Source organism: Trichosurus vulpecula, chromosome 1, assembly GCF_011100635.1.
Source record: "Trichosurus vulpecula isolate mTriVul1 chromosome 1, mTriVul1.pri, whole genome shotgun sequence".
In the NCBI taxonomy this organism is placed as follows: domain Eukaryota; kingdom Metazoa; phylum Chordata; class Mammalia; order Diprotodontia; family Phalangeridae; genus Trichosurus; species Trichosurus vulpecula.
In genome coordinates this window covers 383,275,554-383,293,815 of record NC_050573.1, presented here as the reverse complement: position 1 = coordinate 383,293,815, position 18,262 = coordinate 383,275,554, and the positions used below count along the sequence as shown (strand labels likewise).

At 41.1% G+C, this 18,262-nt stretch overlaps 1 protein-coding gene across 1 annotated transcript in view; it reads right to left on the bottom strand.

Annotated features, from left to right (window-relative positions):
• The window catches only part of LOC118833699 (tetraspanin-36-like), a 63,120-nt gene that overhangs the window by 42,907 nt on the left and 1,951 nt on the right, over nt 1-18,262 (bottom strand). The window lies entirely within an intron of this gene.

Sequence of the window (18,262 nt, the reverse complement as noted above, 5' to 3'; positions counted from 1 at the left end):
AAAGGGGCTGACCCTTGTCAAAGAAAAGAAGAGAAAAAAGCCCATTTCTTTGCTAACTAGGATTCAGAGGCAAGCTCCAGTGCGCTCTCTCTCTCTCTTTCTGTGTGTGTGTGTGTGTGTGTGTGTGTGTGTGTGTGTGTGTCTGTATCTCTGTCTCTCTTTCTGTGTCTCTATCTGTCTCTCTGTCTCCCTCTGTCTGTGTCTCTGTCACTGTCTCTGTCTCTCTGTCTCTGTCTGTGTCTCTGTGTCTGTGCCTGTGTCTCTGTCTCTCTCTGTCTCTGTCTCTCTCTCTCTCTCTCAGCAATCAGGGTTAAGTGATTTGCCCAGGGTCACACCACTAGTAAATGTCAAATGTCTAAGGCTGGATTTGAATTCAGGTCCTCCTGACTCCAGGGCCAGTGCTCTATTGTTGCACCACCTAGCTGCCCCCAGTTCTCTCTTCATATGCTTTGTAATACATGTTTTGTGTTCAAATGCTAATTTATAATCTTGGTTGATTAAAGGTGAACTAAATACCCTACAAATGATCCATATTTAGATGTTCCCTGATAGCCAGACTTCAATGCAAGTATGAGGAGAGTGTTGGCTCACGTGTTGAAATAGGCTTGTAGGGCCATCCCAGGGAGTGGGTACTAGAACTCCCTTGGAAACTTCTAGGGACTCCATGGACAAATGTGACTCAATGTTAAAAGTCTTGAGTGCTTTGGGGATAATGAAGTAACCCCTTTAACTGGCCACTGAACAGGGAGGGTAGATAAATCAGTGTACCTGTAAGAAGGAAGTAACCCCATCCGTATCATTCTCTTCCTTCAATGCTCCAGATGGCATCCTGTAACCTGGGACTTTCCCCTGAGGGGAGGGGTGGCCTTTCTCTACCCTGGCAGCCTGGCAACTGCTCCCATGTGGCAGCTAAAGCTGGCACTCAACCGTGTAAGACTGAACCTGGGCCCCTGGCTGTCTCTGGTGTGTTGTGCATCTTTTTCCACTTCAGTCCATCCTCTACTCAGCTGTCAAACAGATCCTCCTAAAGCACAGACCTGACCACATCACCTCCCTGTTAACTCCATTGGCTCTCTATTCCTTCCATAAAATATAAAATATAAAATTTTAAAAAATAAATACATAATAATATAAGAAATATAAAAATATTTTATATAAATATAAATTTAAAAAAATAAATAAAATATTTTATATAAATAGAAACATAATAAAATATAAATATAAAATAATAATAAATCTCTCCATTCCTTCCATAATTGGCTTTTATTTGGCTTTTTGGCTTTTAAAGCTTTCATAACCTGGTCCTTTCCTACCTTTCCAATCTTCTTACATCATACAGCCCCCACCCCTCAGGGATCCCTCATACTGTCTTCCTTTGCACTAGAGCCAGAGGTTCAGAAAGTGGGCAATACCACCCTCTATGGGGCACTGGAAGGACCTGGGGGGCAGTAGTGGCCTTAGCTACAATGGGGGGGGCATTGAATAAAAATAAGGGAGCAGTGGAAACATAAGGAAAAAGGAGAAGATAAGAAATTTTGAAAAACCATTTGAACATGTTTCATCTGTTGTGTAACAGAGTTAAAGTCATAGTGGTTACATCATTTTCCAAATAAACACACAAAATGCAAGTGATCAAGTCAGCCAACAGGTCTTAACAAGCAAGTGTTAATTGGTTGTTGTACATTGTCAGGAAGTCCAGCATGCATCGGGGAAGGAATATGTGCGTGCAATGACTTGTTTACAATATGATACTATAAGGTAACATGATGAAATATTGCATCATCAAAATTTCAATGCAGGAACAAGAATCACAAATTTACAACAAATTATTAAATTTAAGATGTGTCATTTTTGAAAATATTTTATATATTTTTTGAAATAATGCACATTTCACAAAGAAAAAAACATTAAAGGGTTAAAGAAAGTAAATTTCCAGAGGTGTGCTGGGTAATTTTTTTAAAAGGGGAGGCAGTAGGCCAAACAAGTTTGGGAACCTCCGCACTAGACACTCTGGGCCCTCCCTCTGGTTGTCCCCAGGCCTGGAATAGTCTCCATCCGCATCTCCACCTCCTAGTTGCCCTGGCTTCCTTCAAGTTCTAGCTAAAAATCCCAATTTTGACAGAAAGCCTTTTCCAATCCCCTTTATTACTAGCATCTTCTCTCTACTTATTATCTCCAATTTATCTTGTTTGCCTCAGTTTCCTCCCCTGTAAAATGAGCTGGAGAAGGAAACGGCAAACTGCTCTGGTATCTTTGCCAAGAAAATCCCAAATAGGGTCATGAAGAATCAAACATGACTGAAAAACAACAATGCTTGATTTCCTTTGTATATTGAATATCTTTCTACCCACCCTCACACTGACTTCATAGGAGCCAAACTGACCTATAAGTACTTTTTCCCTGGAGTCCTGGAATAGAGACAAAATGAGCCCAAGAATATAAGAAAAGGACCCTGATCCTTCTTTTAAGTGGCCAGGTTCCTTAAAAAGTGAACTTTGTCTAAATACATACATGGGAACTTCTGGTGTCAAGACGGCAGAATGAGGAAAGAATCCTCTGAAGCTCCTCAAAATTTCCCTCTGACAACTAGAAAACCACCTCAGAATTGATCTAGGAGCAGAGAAGCAGCTTGCCAGCATGCAAGAAAGGTATGTGTCACTGGGCTGGGAAGCGAGCAACATCCAAGAGAAGCAGCAGCAGCTAGCCTCCCAGCAGGGGGCCTGTAGCAAGGCTCTAAGCCTGGGGCAATCCATCAGTGAGGCCCCACCCTCCAGCAAACTTGGAGCCCCTTAAGCAAGCCAGCAGTTTCTGCAACTTGGGGGGGCCACACTCCAGCAACCCCATCCCCAGCACAAGCCACTAGCTAGGCCTTGACCCCACTGCTGACCAGTAGTGAAGTCCAGCCCCGGGGCTGGCCAACAGTGAGACCCCACCCCTGGGGCCTCCCAGCAGAAAGACCCGTTTCCATAGGAACCCGGCAGCAGGGCCTGGGGCAGACAACCAACAAGATCTGTCCTCCAGGGCCAGCCAACAGAAAGACTCTGTTACTGTAGCAACCCAGCAGCAAGCCCCGCCCCCCCTCCAAATCCTTAGAGCACGCCAGCTGCTAAATCCCACACCCAAGGGAAGCCAATAGGGAGCCCCGCCCCACAGTACAAGCCAGAAGGGAAACTTACCCTCCAGAGAAAGCAAGCAGCTAAGCCCTGAAGCCCAGTGAAAGCCAACAGTAAGACCCAGAGCCCCAGCACAAAATGCTTGGGACAGTGCAGGACTAGAGCCCAACTTTTGCATAAAATCACCAAGTCACAAAAAGAGGCAGAAAAAAATGAACAACAACAAAAAGAGCTTGACTATACAAAGTTACTACAGTGACAGGGATGATCCAGGCATAAATTTACAAGAGGATAATAATGTCAAAATGGCCATATGTGAAGCCTCAAAGAAAGCTGTAATTTGGTCTCAGATCCAAAAGAATTCCTGAAAGAGCTTGTGACCGGAATGGCCTTTGTTTTCTTTGAGTGATTCAGTTTATCTCATTGAGCCTTGCTGGGTGCTGGGCACCTGTTAGGGCTAACTCTGGGGAGGGCCTAGTTTACATGTCTGGGACAGCAGAGGCTTTTGGACCACGTGGGTTTGGGTCCACCTCTGTTGGGTGTTGACCTGGTCTGCGTGGATGTGCTGCTTCTCTTCTGAGGCAAGAAGCCCAGAGACCCATGCCTGGGAGCAGAGAACTTCCTGTGTGATGATTCATGGGGCTGGCTGAGGGGAGGTGTTGACTCCAGAGCCATGCCCTATTGGGTGTTAACCTAGGGGAAGGGGCCAACTCAAGAACCAATCGGCCCTGGTCATTCAGGCGGAGCTTGATGATGTCAAAAACTCTATAAGAGGGGAGAAGACTGCTTGAAGATCCCTTTTCCTTTTCCGGTTGGCATGGCAGTGGTGGCGAGCGTGACTCTGGGCCAGCCTGAGCTCTCGGGCTGAACCTAGATGTTGGTAACTATGAATTGTATTGGGTCTGTCTGTTGATATTTGTAATTTGTTTGTATTTTCTTCTGAAGTTCGGAATGCTGGTTGTTTTTCCCCTGAAGTAAATGAATGTTCTGAACTTCAGGGTGCTGGATTTTACCCCTGAAGTAAGTGAATGAAACTGTATTTGGTCTGTCTGTTGATGCTTGTCTGTATGCTTCCCTGAACTAACTGAATGCTGGATTAAAGAAAGCTGGTCAACCCCTTCACCGTGCTTTCCTTGTTTAAGCAGATAAAAAGAACCTGTGCTTTCCCGGCGTGCCGGCAGCTTCCTGGGTGCTGACTGTGGGCGGATCTTACACCCCCATAGAAGCTGCTAGCCAGATTGTTAAAACAGAGCTTAAAAAGGATTTAAAAAAGCAAATTAGAGAAGTAGAAGGAAAATTGGGAAAAGAAAGGAGAGTAATGCAAGAGGATCATGAAAAAAGAGTAAAAAGCATGGGAAAAGATATATAAAAACTTACTGAGGAAAATAACTCCCTAAAAAATAGAATTGGTCAAATGGAAAAGGATGTACAAAAGCTCATTGAAGAAAATTGTTCCTTAGAAATTAGAATTGGAGGGGGCAGAGCCAAGATGGCAGCTGAAAAGCAGGGACTAGCATGAGCTCCCTGCCGAGTCCCTCCAAAAACCTATAGAAAATGGCTCTGAACCAATTCTAGAACTGCAGAAGCCACAAAAAAAAAGGAGAGGGAAGCAGGGCTGCAGCCCAGGACAGCCTGGACAGTCTCTGGGTGAGGTCTACCCGGCACAGAGCTGGGAGCAGAGCAGAGCCCAGCATGGGCGGCGTGGATCAACCAGACCAGGAGCCGGAGGGAGCGTGCCCTAGCTCCCTGAATCAGTGAGCTGCGGCAGTTACCAGACTTCTCAACCCACAAACACCAAAGACAACAGAGAATGTTAGTGGGAAAAGCTGTGGGAGTGGAAGGAGATCGTGGTTCGGCTACCGCCCCAGGGGCAGCAGAGGTGGGGCAGCTACAGAAGTACAGCTGCAGTTGCTTCCAGCCCCAGGCCCACCTGGTGGGAGGAATTAAGTGGCAGATCAGAGCAAGAGTGAAGAGCCTGCTGAGAATCTAAGTCCAGTCCAGGTTGGGGGTTCTTGGGGAAGGAGCAGTGCTGGTGTGGCAGAGCTGGCACATCGCCCCAAGCGTGGAACATAGAACTCTTTAGTCTACAAGCAGTCATACCCCGCTGAAAAACTCATGGGGCAAGTTAGTTGGCTGGGAATATGGCCAGGCAGCGAAAACGCACCCAGATTCAGTCTCAGACTTTGGAATCTTACTTTGGAGACAAAGAAGACCAAAACATACAGCCAGAAGAAGTCAACAAAGTCAAACAGCCTACAACAAAAGCCTTCAAGAAAAACATGAACTGGTCCCAGGCCATGGAAGAGCTCAAAAAGGATTTGGAAAAGCAAGTTAGAGAAGTAGAGGAAAAATTGAGAAGAGAAATGAGAATGATGTGAGAAAACCATGAAAAACAAGTCAAGGATTGGCTAAAGGAGACCTCAAAAAATACTGAAGAAAATAACACCTTAAAAAATAGACTAACTCAAATGGCAAAAGAGCTCCAAAAAGTCAATGAGGAGAAGAATGCCTTGAAAGGCAGAATTTCCCAAATGGAAAAGGAGGTCCAAAAGACCACTGAAGAAAATACTACCTTAAAAATTAGATTGGAGCAAGTGGAAGCTAGTGACTTTATGAGAAATCAGGATATTATAAAACAGAACCAAAGGAATGAAAAAATGGAAGACAACGTGAAATATTTCATTGGAAAAACCACTGACCTGGAAAATAGATCCAGGAGAGATAATTTAAAAATTATTGGACTACCTGAAAGCCATGATCAAAAAAAGAGCCTAGATATCATCTTTCAAGAAATTATCAAGGAGAACTGCCCTGATATTCTAGAGCCACCGGGCAAAATAGAAATTGAAAGAATCCACCGATCACCTCCTCAAATAGATCCCAAAAAGAAATCTCCTAGGAATATTGTCGCCAAATTCCAGAGCTCCCAGATCAAGAAGAAAATATTGCAAGCAGCCAGAAAGAAACAATTTGAGTATTGTGGAAACACAATCAGAATAATCCAAGATCTAGCAGCTTCAACATTAAGAGATCGAAGGGCTTGGAATATGATATTCCGGAGGTCAATGGAGCTAGGATTAAAACCAAGAATCACCTACCTACCCAGCAAAACTGAGTACCATGCTTCAAGGCAAAATATGGATTTTCAATAAAATAGAGGACTTTCAAGCTTTCTCAGTGAAAAGACCAGAGGTGAATAGAAAATTTGACTTTCAAACATAAGAATCAAGAGAAGCATGAAAAGGTTACCTCAGAGTCCTCATTCCTCCCTTCTATGGGGCAAAAGAAAGAGAAATGAAGGAGCCACCCAGAGATGGAAGCAATGTTTTGTTTCATTTCTAAGGAAAAATAAAAAGCACAGTCTCCAGCACACAGTAAGTGCTTAATAAATCCTTGTTGGCATGACTTAACTAAAACATCCTTTCATCCAATGGTAACTTCCTGTGGTAGCTGCTTGCCAGATAGAACTTGAATCCACCAAAAGTAATATTTTTAGCAATAGCATGAGCTCACAAGCTGCCTTCTTTGACAAAGTGTTATAAATCTTATAATAAAATAGAGCATTTCAAACAAAAAAAACAAACAAAAAAGAAATTAGAATTGAACAAGTAGAAACTAATGATTCTACAAGACATCAAGACACACAATAAAACAAAATTTTAAAAAAGTAAAAAAGAGAAGAAAATGTGGAATTTTTCATTGGAAAAACTGACCTAGAAAACAGATCCAGGAGAGATAACATAAGAACTATTGTACTACCTGAAAGCCATGATCCAAAAAAAAAAAAAATGCCTGGACAACATCTTTCAAGAAATTATCAAAAAAGCTGCTCTAATATATTAGAGCCAGAGGGTAAAATAGAAATTGAAAGAATCCACTGAACACTGCCTGAAAGAGATCCCAAAATGAAAACTTCCAATAACATCATAGCCAGATTCCAAAGCTCACAGATCAAGGATAAAGTACTGCAAACAGTCAAAAAGAAACAATTTAAATATCGTGGAGCTACAAATCAGGATTACACAAGATGTGGCAGCAAGCCATCAATGAACTTCCTGTACTAGATGGATTCATAAGCAAATTCTACCAAACATTTAAAGAACAATTAATTCCAATGCTATAAAAACTATTTGGGAAAATAGACAAAAGAAAGAGTGCTACCAAATTCCTTCTATGACAAATATGGTGCTGATATCCAAACCAGAAAGAGCCAAAACAGAGAAAGAAAATTATAGACCTATTTATTTCCCTAATGATCATTGATGCAAAAATTTTAAATATAATATTAACAAAAAGATCATAGCAATATATTACAAGGATCATACACTACGATTAGGTGTGATTTATACCAGGAATGCAGGGCTAGTTTAATGGTAGGAAAACTATCAGCATAACTGACCATATAAATAACAAAATCAATAAATCATATGATTATCTCAATAGATGTAGAAAAAGCCTTTGACAAAATATAGTACCCATTCCTATTAAAAACAGTAGAGAGCATAGGAATAAAAGGAGCTTACCTTAAAATGATAAGTAATGTTTATCTAAAACCCTCAGCAACCATTCTCTATAATGGGGATAAGAAAGAAGTCTTCCCAGTACAATCAGGGGTGAAGCAAGGATGCCCAACACCTCTATTATTTAATATTGTACTAGAAATCTTAACTATAGCAATAAGAGACAAAAGGAATTAGGATAGGCAATGAGGAAACACAACTATCGCTCTTTGCAGATATGATGTTATACTTAGACAATCCTAGAGAATCAATTGAAAAACCTACTTGAAATTATTAACAACTTTAGCAAAGTCGCAGGACACAAGATAAACTCACATAAATCATCAGCACTTCTATATACTAAACAACAAAGTCCAGCAGCAAAAGATAGAAACTGAAATTTCTTTTAAAATAACTGAAGACAAAATGAAATACTTGGGAGTCAACTTACCAATACAACCCTAGGAACTATATGAACACAGCTGTAATACACTTTTCACACAAATAAAGTCAGATCTAAACAACTGAAAACATATTAATTGCTTATGGGCAGGCCAAGACAATATAATAAAAATGACAATTCTACCTAAATTAATCTATTTATTCAGTGCCATACCGATCAAACTACCAAAAGTTATTGTTACAATGCTAGAAAAACTAGAAATATGATAAAAATTCATCTGGAAGAACAAAAGGTCAAGGATGGATATCAAGGGAGTCAATGAAAAAAATGTGAAAGAAGGTAGTCTTGCTGTACCAGGTCTCAAACTATATTATAAGGCAGTAATTATCAAAACAATCTGGTATTGATTAAGAAAGAGTGGTAGATCAGTCAAACAGATTAGGTAAATTACATTATAGTAAATGACCATAGTGTAACCTAGTATATGATAAACCCAAGATCCAAGCCTTGGGAACAAAAACTCATTATTTGACAAAAACTTCCTAGAAAGCTTGAAAATGGTATGGCAGAAACTATAGACCAACATCTCACATCCTATACCAAGATAAGGTCAAAATGCGTACATGATTTACCTTTAAAGGGTGATACCGTAATCACATCAAGAGAGCATTGAATAGTTTATCTGTCAGAGTTATGGATAAAGGAAGAATTTAGGACCAAAGAAAATATAAAGAACATTACAATACGTAAAAAATAGATAATTTTGATTATATAAAATTTAAAAGTTTTTGCACAAACAAAACCAATGCAACCAAAATTATAAGAAAATCAGAAAACTAGGAAAAATTTTTTGCAATAAGCATCTCGGATAAAGGCCTCATTTCTCAAATACATAGAGAACTGAGTCAAATTTATAAAAATACCAGTCATTCCCCAATTGACAAATGATCAGAGGATATGAACAGGCAATTTTCAGACAAATCAAAGTCATCTACAATCATATAAAAATGCTCTAAATCACTATTGCTTAGAGAAATGCAAATTAAAATAACTCCTAGGTACCACCTCACACTTATCAGATTGGCTAACATGACAAAAAGAAAAATGTTGGATGTTGGAGAGAATGTGGAAAACTGGTACACTAATGCATTGTTGGTGGAGTTGTGAATTGATCCACCATTCTGGAGAGCAATTTGGAACTATGCCCAAAGGGCTATGAAACTGTGCATACCCTTTGACCCAGCAATAGCTAGGTCTATATCCCAAAGACACAAAAAAAAAGGTGGGAGAGGAAGGACCTATTTGTACAAAAATATTTTTTATAGCAGCTCTTTTTGTGGTGGCTAAGAACTGGATATTGAAGGGATGCCCACAACTTATGGTACATGATTATAATAGAATATTATTGTGCTATAAGAAATCATAAGTAGGATGATTTCAGAAAAACCTGGAAAGATTTACATGAACTGATGGAAAGTGAAATGAATAAAACCAGGAGAAGGTTGTACACAGTAACAGCAATATTGTTCGATGAAGAACTGTGAATGCACATGTATGACCTATATCTGATTGCTTTGATGTCTCAGGAAGGAGTGAAGGGAGGGAGGTAGGGATAGAATTTGGAACTTAAAACTTTAAATGAAAATGTTTTTAAAAATTGAAAAAATACACACATGGATCCAGAGTTGAGAGGGGAAAGGGACATGGTGCTTCACCCTCTCTGGGTTCCAAGCAGCAATTGTTGTATTATTCAACACACAACATCAACATTATTAGAGAAAATATCCCCATGACTTAACCCAGTGCAACCGTCAAGGATTCAGGGTTCTTACTAAACGTTGGATACTGGGGTGACATGGCATATAGCTCAGTCAGGAGTTATTGACCCACCTTTCAATTTAGGTGAGAAGTTGCCTAAATTTTATACAGGCTACTGTGGACTAGGAGAATGGCTTGGAATGACTGGCATACTTTTCACTTTGTACAAAAGATAGAAAACTCTCCCTCCTGGCTCATTCCCCTAGAAGAGTGGTAATGAGTCAATTTGTGATTAGAATAGCATTCATTCTTCTCTCTAAATTTGTTATTGTTGTGTTTCAGTCACTTCCAACCGTTCTTGACCCCATTTGAGGTTTTCTTGGCAAAGGTACTGAAGTGGTTTGCCATTTCCTGCTCCTGTTTATTTTACAGATAAGGAAACTGAGGCACAGAGTTAAATAACTTGTTCAAGGTCTGAGGCTGTGGGGGCAGCTAGGTGGTACAGTGAGTAGAGCACCTGCCCTGGAGTCAGGAGGACCTGAATTCAAATCCGGCCTCAAACACTTGACACATGTACTAGCTGTGTGACCTTGGGCAAGTCACTTAACCCCCATTGCCCTGCCAAAAAAACAAAAAAATAATGAGGCTGGTTTTAAACTCAGGAAGAGGAGTCTTGCAGACTCTAGGCCTTCAAATCCAACTTTTATTTTACAAATGCAGGGACATTAAGGTTTTTCTGTTGACCAAAATACAGCATCAAAGTAATCAGGTTTTGCTGTTGACAGACATGCATAATAATGACATGAATGTGTTTAGGTGGGTAGAGAGCAATGACGTTGACTTATTAGCTTACATGTTGTACTAGGCCAAATTCATTTGTATGTTAAACCAAAAAGGATCTTGGGAACCTGATAATAGTCATCTAAAGGCTTCTACACAAAAGGCTTCTACATCCAGATATAGGCACAGAGAAGAAAAGACAACTTTAATCTGGAGGTATTCTGCCTACCCTTTGTCTGCTGGTTGTGGTGGCCAAAACTCTAAAGAGCTGTGAGCCTCCCTTATCAGACATAGCGTTCAGATACTCTATCTTAGAAGGAAAGTAAGTCCCAGAGAGGAGTAGTGATTTGCTAAAACTTATAATATAATCCAGGTAGCTAGGTGGATAGAGTGCAGGGCCTAGAATCAGGAAGACTCATCTTCCTGAGTTCAAATCCAGCCTTGGACACTTACTAGCTGTGTGACCCTGGACAAATCACTTAACCCTGTTTGTTTCAGTTTCTTCATGGTCAAATGACCTGGAGAAGGAAATGGCAGACCACTTCAGTACCTTTGCCAAAAAAAAAAAAACCAAAATGGAGTCACAGAGAGTTGGATATAACTGAACAACAACAAAGAATAAGTGAGAAAACACAGCCATGACCATAAGCGTTATCTTTACCCCAGGCTAGTAATCTTTCTGCAATTCCAGAAAATATTACAAGTTTATTAAGAACAATCCCATTGTATTGAAAATCAGGATAACACTTATCCGCCTCCAGGTTCTTGTCACTTATCCTGTTTTCATGATTCCTCGAAAATTTTTAATAGTATGTTATAATTAGATACAATGCTAGTAGTGCATAGAATTTTGGACTTAAGAGTCAAGAAGACTTGGGTTTGAATCTTGTCTCAGACACTTACTAGCTGTGTGACCTTGAGCAAGTCATTTAACCTTTCCCAACCTCAGTTTTCTCATCTATAAAACGGGGATAATAATAGCACCTACCTCACGGGATTGTCATGGGGGTCAAATGAGATAATATGTATGTAACAGGTTTTGCAAACCTTAAAGCACCATGTAAATGCTAGCTATTGGGATATTCAGAACTGTCTGAACAACTAAGGATTGTTGATTAATGAATCAATGGCCTGGCGAGAAATCAAAAGTTCTGAGTTCAAGTCCCAGGTCTCACAGGTACTCCTTGTAAGTACACCAAGGGCCATTCACTCCCTGAAATTTGTTTCCTCATTGCTCTAAAGCAGTGATCCTACTTGGAGACCTGACCCCTTGCCTCAATGAAACATAAATGAAAGACTTAATGAAGCTGAGGTCACAGACATCTGATGTGCCTGCAAGAAGAGATGTCAAGCCTCCAATGCTTGCTGCTTACTACTTTTGTGTGGCCTTAGGCAAGTCACTTAACCCTCCCTGGGCCTCAGTTTCCTCATTTGAAAAATGAAAACACCTGACCAGATGGCCCCTGAGATCCCTTTCAGTTCTAGATCCATGGTCCTATAACATGATATGAAACGTATTTTCCTTGGATGACACTTTCTGGATAATCCAGCCTTGGCATTCAAGTAGAATATACTAAACTTCTCAAGGCCTGGGACTGAGTGGTTGTTGGCTTTGTATCGCCAGAACCTAAAACCCTGCCTTGCATGCTGTTCTTATTTCAGTCATTTTTCAGTTGTGCCTGACTCTTTGTGACCCCATTTGGGGTTTTCTTAGCAAAAATACTGGAGAGTTTTGCCATTTCCTCCTCCGGCTCATTTTACAGATGAGGAAACTGAGGCCAATAGAGTTAAGTGACTTTCCCAGGGTCACACAGCACCTAAGTGGCTGAGGCCAGATTTGAACTCAGGAAGAGGAGCCTTCCTGGCTCCAGGCCCATGCTCTGTGCAATTCACCAAAGACTTATAGAATGGAACCGAGTCACTCCCTCAGCAGGGGTCAGCCACCTTCATCTCTGCATTTTAATGAAGCAACACCTTAAGGAATATCCTGCGTTGAAAAAGTGCAGAACTTAAGTTAGAAGAGGGAATGGAAACGAGAGACTCAAGAATGAAACGATACACATAGCTAGCCTTTACACAGCGCTTTAAGTGGGAGCTCTGCAAAGCGCTTCACACATTAGACACTCATTGAATCCTCACAGCAACCCTTCAAGGCAGGCACCAGTATTATCCCCATTTTACTGGTGGGGAAACTGAGGCACAGACAGGTGAAGTGATTTGCCCAGGGTTACACAGGTAAATAAGTGTCTGAGGGAGGATTTGAACTCAGAGCTCACTGACCCAGATCCACTGCTCTATCCACTGTGCCACCTAAAAGCCTAAATGTCCGCTGAACGAAATCATTATGGGAAAATAAAAACCAAAAAAAGTTGTGTTAATAAAATAACCTTGTTAAGAAATAAAATCATCACTATCTTCCTATCCCGTCATCTAAACACCCCTCAGCATCCTGAGCCCTTTTCCAAAAGCAGTGAATACCGTAAAGTGAAGTGACTGCTTTGTAGTGAAGCCATTTAATGAGCTCGTAATTATTCTAACTCATCCCTGATAGCCTTCATAAACAGCACATCAGAAACAAAGGTTTGATTGCACATTTTGTCAGACTCAGTTATATCCTGGTTAGTTTTGCTGAACTGTTTTCCTCCTTTTTCATTTTTCTTTTCTTTTTTTTTTTGTTACAAAGCGTGGCTCACTGGATAGGGAAGGAAAAGGGATGTTTTGAAATTAAGGTCATATTAAGGGGTAGCAAGGTGGCACAGTGTATAGAGTGCTGGCCCTGAAGTTGGGAAGACTAATCTTCCTGTGTTCAAATTTGGCCTCAGACATTTACTAGCTGTGTGACCCTGGTCAAGTTATTTAACCCTGTTTGCCTCAGTTTCCTCACCTGTCAAATGAGCTCAAGAAGGAAATGGCAAACTGCTTCAGTATCTTTGCCAAGAAAATGCCAAATAAGGTCACAAAGAGCCAGACATGACTGAAAAATGATTAAATTACAACAACAAAGTATTTTAATAACAATTTAAAATTTTTAAGAAACAAAGATTGGTGTTCTATATTGAGAAATGCAGCTGAAAATCAAAACTAAGGAAATTGTAATCACCTATTTTTACTTCCATATTCCATATATTCTCCCAATGATTTAATGAGAGACAGTTAATCAAGGCATGGCCCCTTTAATCAAAACTCAAAAAAAAAAAATCGAACTGGGAGGGGAAGACCCTCAGGGTTCCTGGCCAAAAGAGAAAGAGTTACTATTTGGTATTTACATTTACTCTGTGCTAGGAGGGCAGGGAACTATTGGCAGGGGCAGGGGCAGGGGCAGGGGCAGAGGCAGAGGGACAGGCACAGGCACAGACACAGGCCTATTCACTGAATGGGCGTCACCTCATTCACAGTGAGCACCTGAAAAGACCTTAGCCTAAAAGGGCCAGGGTCTCCCATTGCACCCTGGGCCATCTCCAGTCGTCCTGGTGAATATCAGGCCACTGCACCCAGATGGCTCTGGAGGAAAAAGTAAGGCTGGTGACCTTGCACAGCTCTCCCTCACTCAAATCAAAATTAAACTGCAAGTCATGTCATCACTTCCCTGATTCTTCGAGAATGAAGGACCAACACAACCTAATGAGAGACAAACTACCATTATAACCACTGGCATATTTTTTCATTAAAAAACTAACAACTCTAAATTAGAGAACAAAATCAAACAGGGAAAGGAACCATCCATTAACAAACACTTGTGATCTTAAAGCTCATCCTATACCTAAGTGAAGTTAACAATGATGCCTACAAGCAATAAATAGCTATGAACTTGTCAGCAAACCTTTCAATCAAATCCAATTTCAAGTAATCCAGGAAGCAGATTAATTTCATTCCTGTTTTACAGATGAGTACATAAAATCATAGATGATTGATTCTATTATTTTAACAAATGTCTGGGCCATGAGACAATTAATTAGAACAAAACCTCTTGTGTTCCTTTAATCCTATCATCTCCACTCTAATCAGCCTATCTTTTTCTAATCTTCAACCTCTTTATCCACTGGCACCTTCTCTACTGCCTTCAAACGTCCCCCAAGTCTCCACTCAGTCCTTAACCTTCAATAGAGGCCACCATCCCCTGAAGCTATACTCACTCTTACAGATATCTCTTTCTCAGCCATACTCTTAAGCAAAGTTGTCTCTCCTCCTATACACTCCTCAATCTGTAATCTGGTTTCCAGACTAATTACAAATCAGATGTGCTGGTCTTTTTTCAATCCTCATCTCTTCTCCAAGTATCTATCTGCTGCCTTCACAGCACCTCCTGGATTGGTTCTCCTCTCTGGACTTTCATAATACTACTTTCTTCTGGTTCTACTCCTACCACCTCTCTGGCTCCTCCCCTTTGCTAGCTCATCATCCATATCATGTCCTCTAACTGTAGGTGTTCCCCAAGGCTATGTCCCAATCCCGCTACTCTTCTCTACACTTTCTCTCTTGGTGAACCTCATCAGCTCCCTTGAGGTTAACTATCATCTCCATGATAATTACTCCCATATCTTTTATCCAGCCCCAGTCATTCCTATTGCATATGTCAAACTACTGGATGTCTCGGAGTCACTTCAAGTTCAACATGTCCAAAACAGAACTCATTATCTTCTTCAACCACCCACCCCCTCTTCCAAATTTTACCTGTTTCTTTCAAAGGCACCAGTATTCGTTCTTCCAGACTCTCAAGTTTATAACCTTATCATTCTCTCTCGCCCAACATCTCCAATCCATTGTTAAATCTGGCCATTTTTTTCTTTGTAATCTCTCAGATCTGATCCCTTCTCTCTATTCACATAACTGCCACTTTAGTCCAGGCCCTCATCTTCCTCTTGCCTAGGTTATTTTAACAGCTTCCTAATTGGTCTTTCTGCTTCCAGTCTCTCACCACTTCAATCAATCCATCACACTGCTATGAAAGGGAGATCCCTTAAACAGAAATCTGATCATATCATTCAACTAACTACCTTCAGTGGCTTCATACAGCCTCTATAATCAAAGATAAACTCCTCTGTTTGGAGTTTTAAAGCCTGTTTGCTCCTTGGCCATAACCTATCTTGCATATTATTAACTTTTCCACTATCTGTGATCCAAGCAATCTCTTCCTCTCAGATCTCACTCCATCTCCCATCTCCAATTTTTTGCACTGGCAGTCCCCAGGCCTGGAATACATGCTTTCCCTCTCTCCTCACTGCCACCTCAATATCCCTTTCTCTTCCTTCAGAGAAGGCCAAGCAAATCCTTCCCCATAAAACCCTTCCTGCTCCCCTCAACCGAGCTCCTCCTCCCACTACTCCATATTTATTCTACCGATCTGTCTGTGCTTTGTATTTTTTATATCCATCAGTCTCTCTGTCTGTCTGTATCCTTGTTGTAATCCCCCATCAAAATGTAAACTCCATAGGAATAAGGATTATTTCTTTTACCTATTTGTGGTCCCACCATCTAGCACAGTGCCCGCATATAGTAGGTACTTAATTAATACTTGCTGTTTGATTAATGGGTTGATAGAAACTTTGAGAGTTACTGTGGCCAAAAAGTCATTGTATTAGATATGGAAGCAAAAAAAAAAAGTAAAAAGTCCCATTCTCACAGGCTGATTTCAAGCATTTTCAAAGCACTCATTTAAACACTACAATTGAGCTAAAGCAAACACTTTTTTTGGCTGGGCCTTTGACATGAAAATTATATAAACAGGAAATCTCTCTCTTGGAACAAATACAGAGAACTGGTGCTGCCCTCCTTCAGAGGACAGGAGGGAATGTTTCCTCTACCCTTGTACTGTGGGCACAGCTGAGGGAAGGGACTAACCACTTGAAAGTTCTACTTAGAGAGGTGGCCGGGAAAGAAACAGAATGCTTGTGTACTGCTTATTGTGTATTGTATATCGCTTGTGAAGATGATGGATGAAAAGAGACCAGCCTTGGGGCAGCAAGAATGCTGTGCCATGAGAAGATGAGGAGGAGGAGTAGCAGCCTGCCACAGACTGGGGTGGCATGACCACTATGATCTCTTCTCTATTTGAGTGGATGAAAGGTACTAGGGAGAGGGAAGCGAAACTTTTCATGGTACTGATATTGGCCCGGGCCATGATGGGCCTCAAGTTGTTACATAGGCTCACACATATCTACGTATATCAAGTACAGGATGAAAGCGATGAGGATGCCACCTTGTTGAAGTGGAAGGAAAACTGCATTTAGCATCAGAGATTTGGGGTTCAATGCCTACCTTAGCCAGTTATTCCCTGAGTGTGTAGCCTTGGGCAATCTATTTCATATCTTTGGGTCTCAGTTTCCTTACCCGTAGAATGAAAGAGAATGAACTAGATGGCCTCTAAGGTAGCCCTATATTACGATTCTATAATTAGATTCAGTCTATTATTACTCATCTGAATTTTACCCAGTTGTTCCTGGTTCCTCATTCCTGAAAGAGGGCTAAACCTGCAGGCATACCAGCTACACCAACAAAGATGGCAGAGGGCTCCTGGTATCCTTGTCATGCTGGTTATTTGGAGTTAGATCTATAGGGGCTTAGTTATCAAAAATCTTTGCCCTTTTTCTAGTAAAAGTGAGCGAACATTTTACCCCAAAGTGGCTCAACTTTGAGATGCTGCCCTGTATATTTTCAAGAGCCCGGGTACCCTCTATTATTGGGGGGAATGAAGGGATGCTTTAAAAGTGGGCTATGTCCTCAACTGGAAGAGAAAAATTCATTGTTAGGTGACTATCAAAGATCTGAAACAAAGTTCTGAATTATGTCTAAGGACTCTCACACAGAACAGGACACTGAAGTTTTTATGGTAAATATACAACAGGGGCAGCTAGGTAGTACAATGGAAAAAGCACCAAGCCAGAAGTCAGGCATATTTCAGTTCAAATGTGACCTCAGACACTAGGTGTGTGACTCTGGGCAAGTCACTTCATTCTTATTTTCCTCAGTTCCTCATCTGTAGGATGGGGGCACATTTGAAAAGGAAATGGCAAACCACTCCAGTATCTTTGCCAAGAAAACCCCATGTATAGTTGGACACAACTAAATAACAACAAAGAAAGAGGCCCTTTTTGGAGTGTATAATTAAATTGGGTGTAGTAAATAGATAGTCAGGCCTGGAGTCAGAAGACCTAAGTTCAAATCCAGCCTCAGATACTTATTAGCTTGTATGACCCTGGGCAAGTCACTTAACTCCCTTTGCCTCAGTTTTCTCATCTGTAAAATGGACTGGAAAAGGAAATGGCAAACCGCTCTAGTATCTCTGCCAAGAAAACCCCAAATGGTGTTATGAAGAGTCAGACACAACTGAAAAACAACTGAACTGAACTGTACTGGAGAAGGAAAACTGCCAGGAATTTGAGGCTCTGCAGCACTAACAGGCAGAAGAGCACGTAGGTGCTACTATAATTTTTAAGTGCTCTGCAGCTCTCACAGCTGCTGTGACTGCTGCCTATGCTGTCGGCAGAGGAACCGGAAAGCTGAGTCCACATAGGAGGAAACTGAGGCCCAGTCGGTAGGAGAATGTTAGTGCAGTAGGAAAGAGTAGTGTGTTCAGAGTTTCAGGACTGGCTGCCACCTTTTCTATGTGACTCCAGGCAAATCACTTAACCTCTCTGGTCCTCAGTTTCCTCCCACGCAATACGAAAGTGTCCCCTTTTCAGCTCTACATCTGTTATGAACAAGGCAACAAG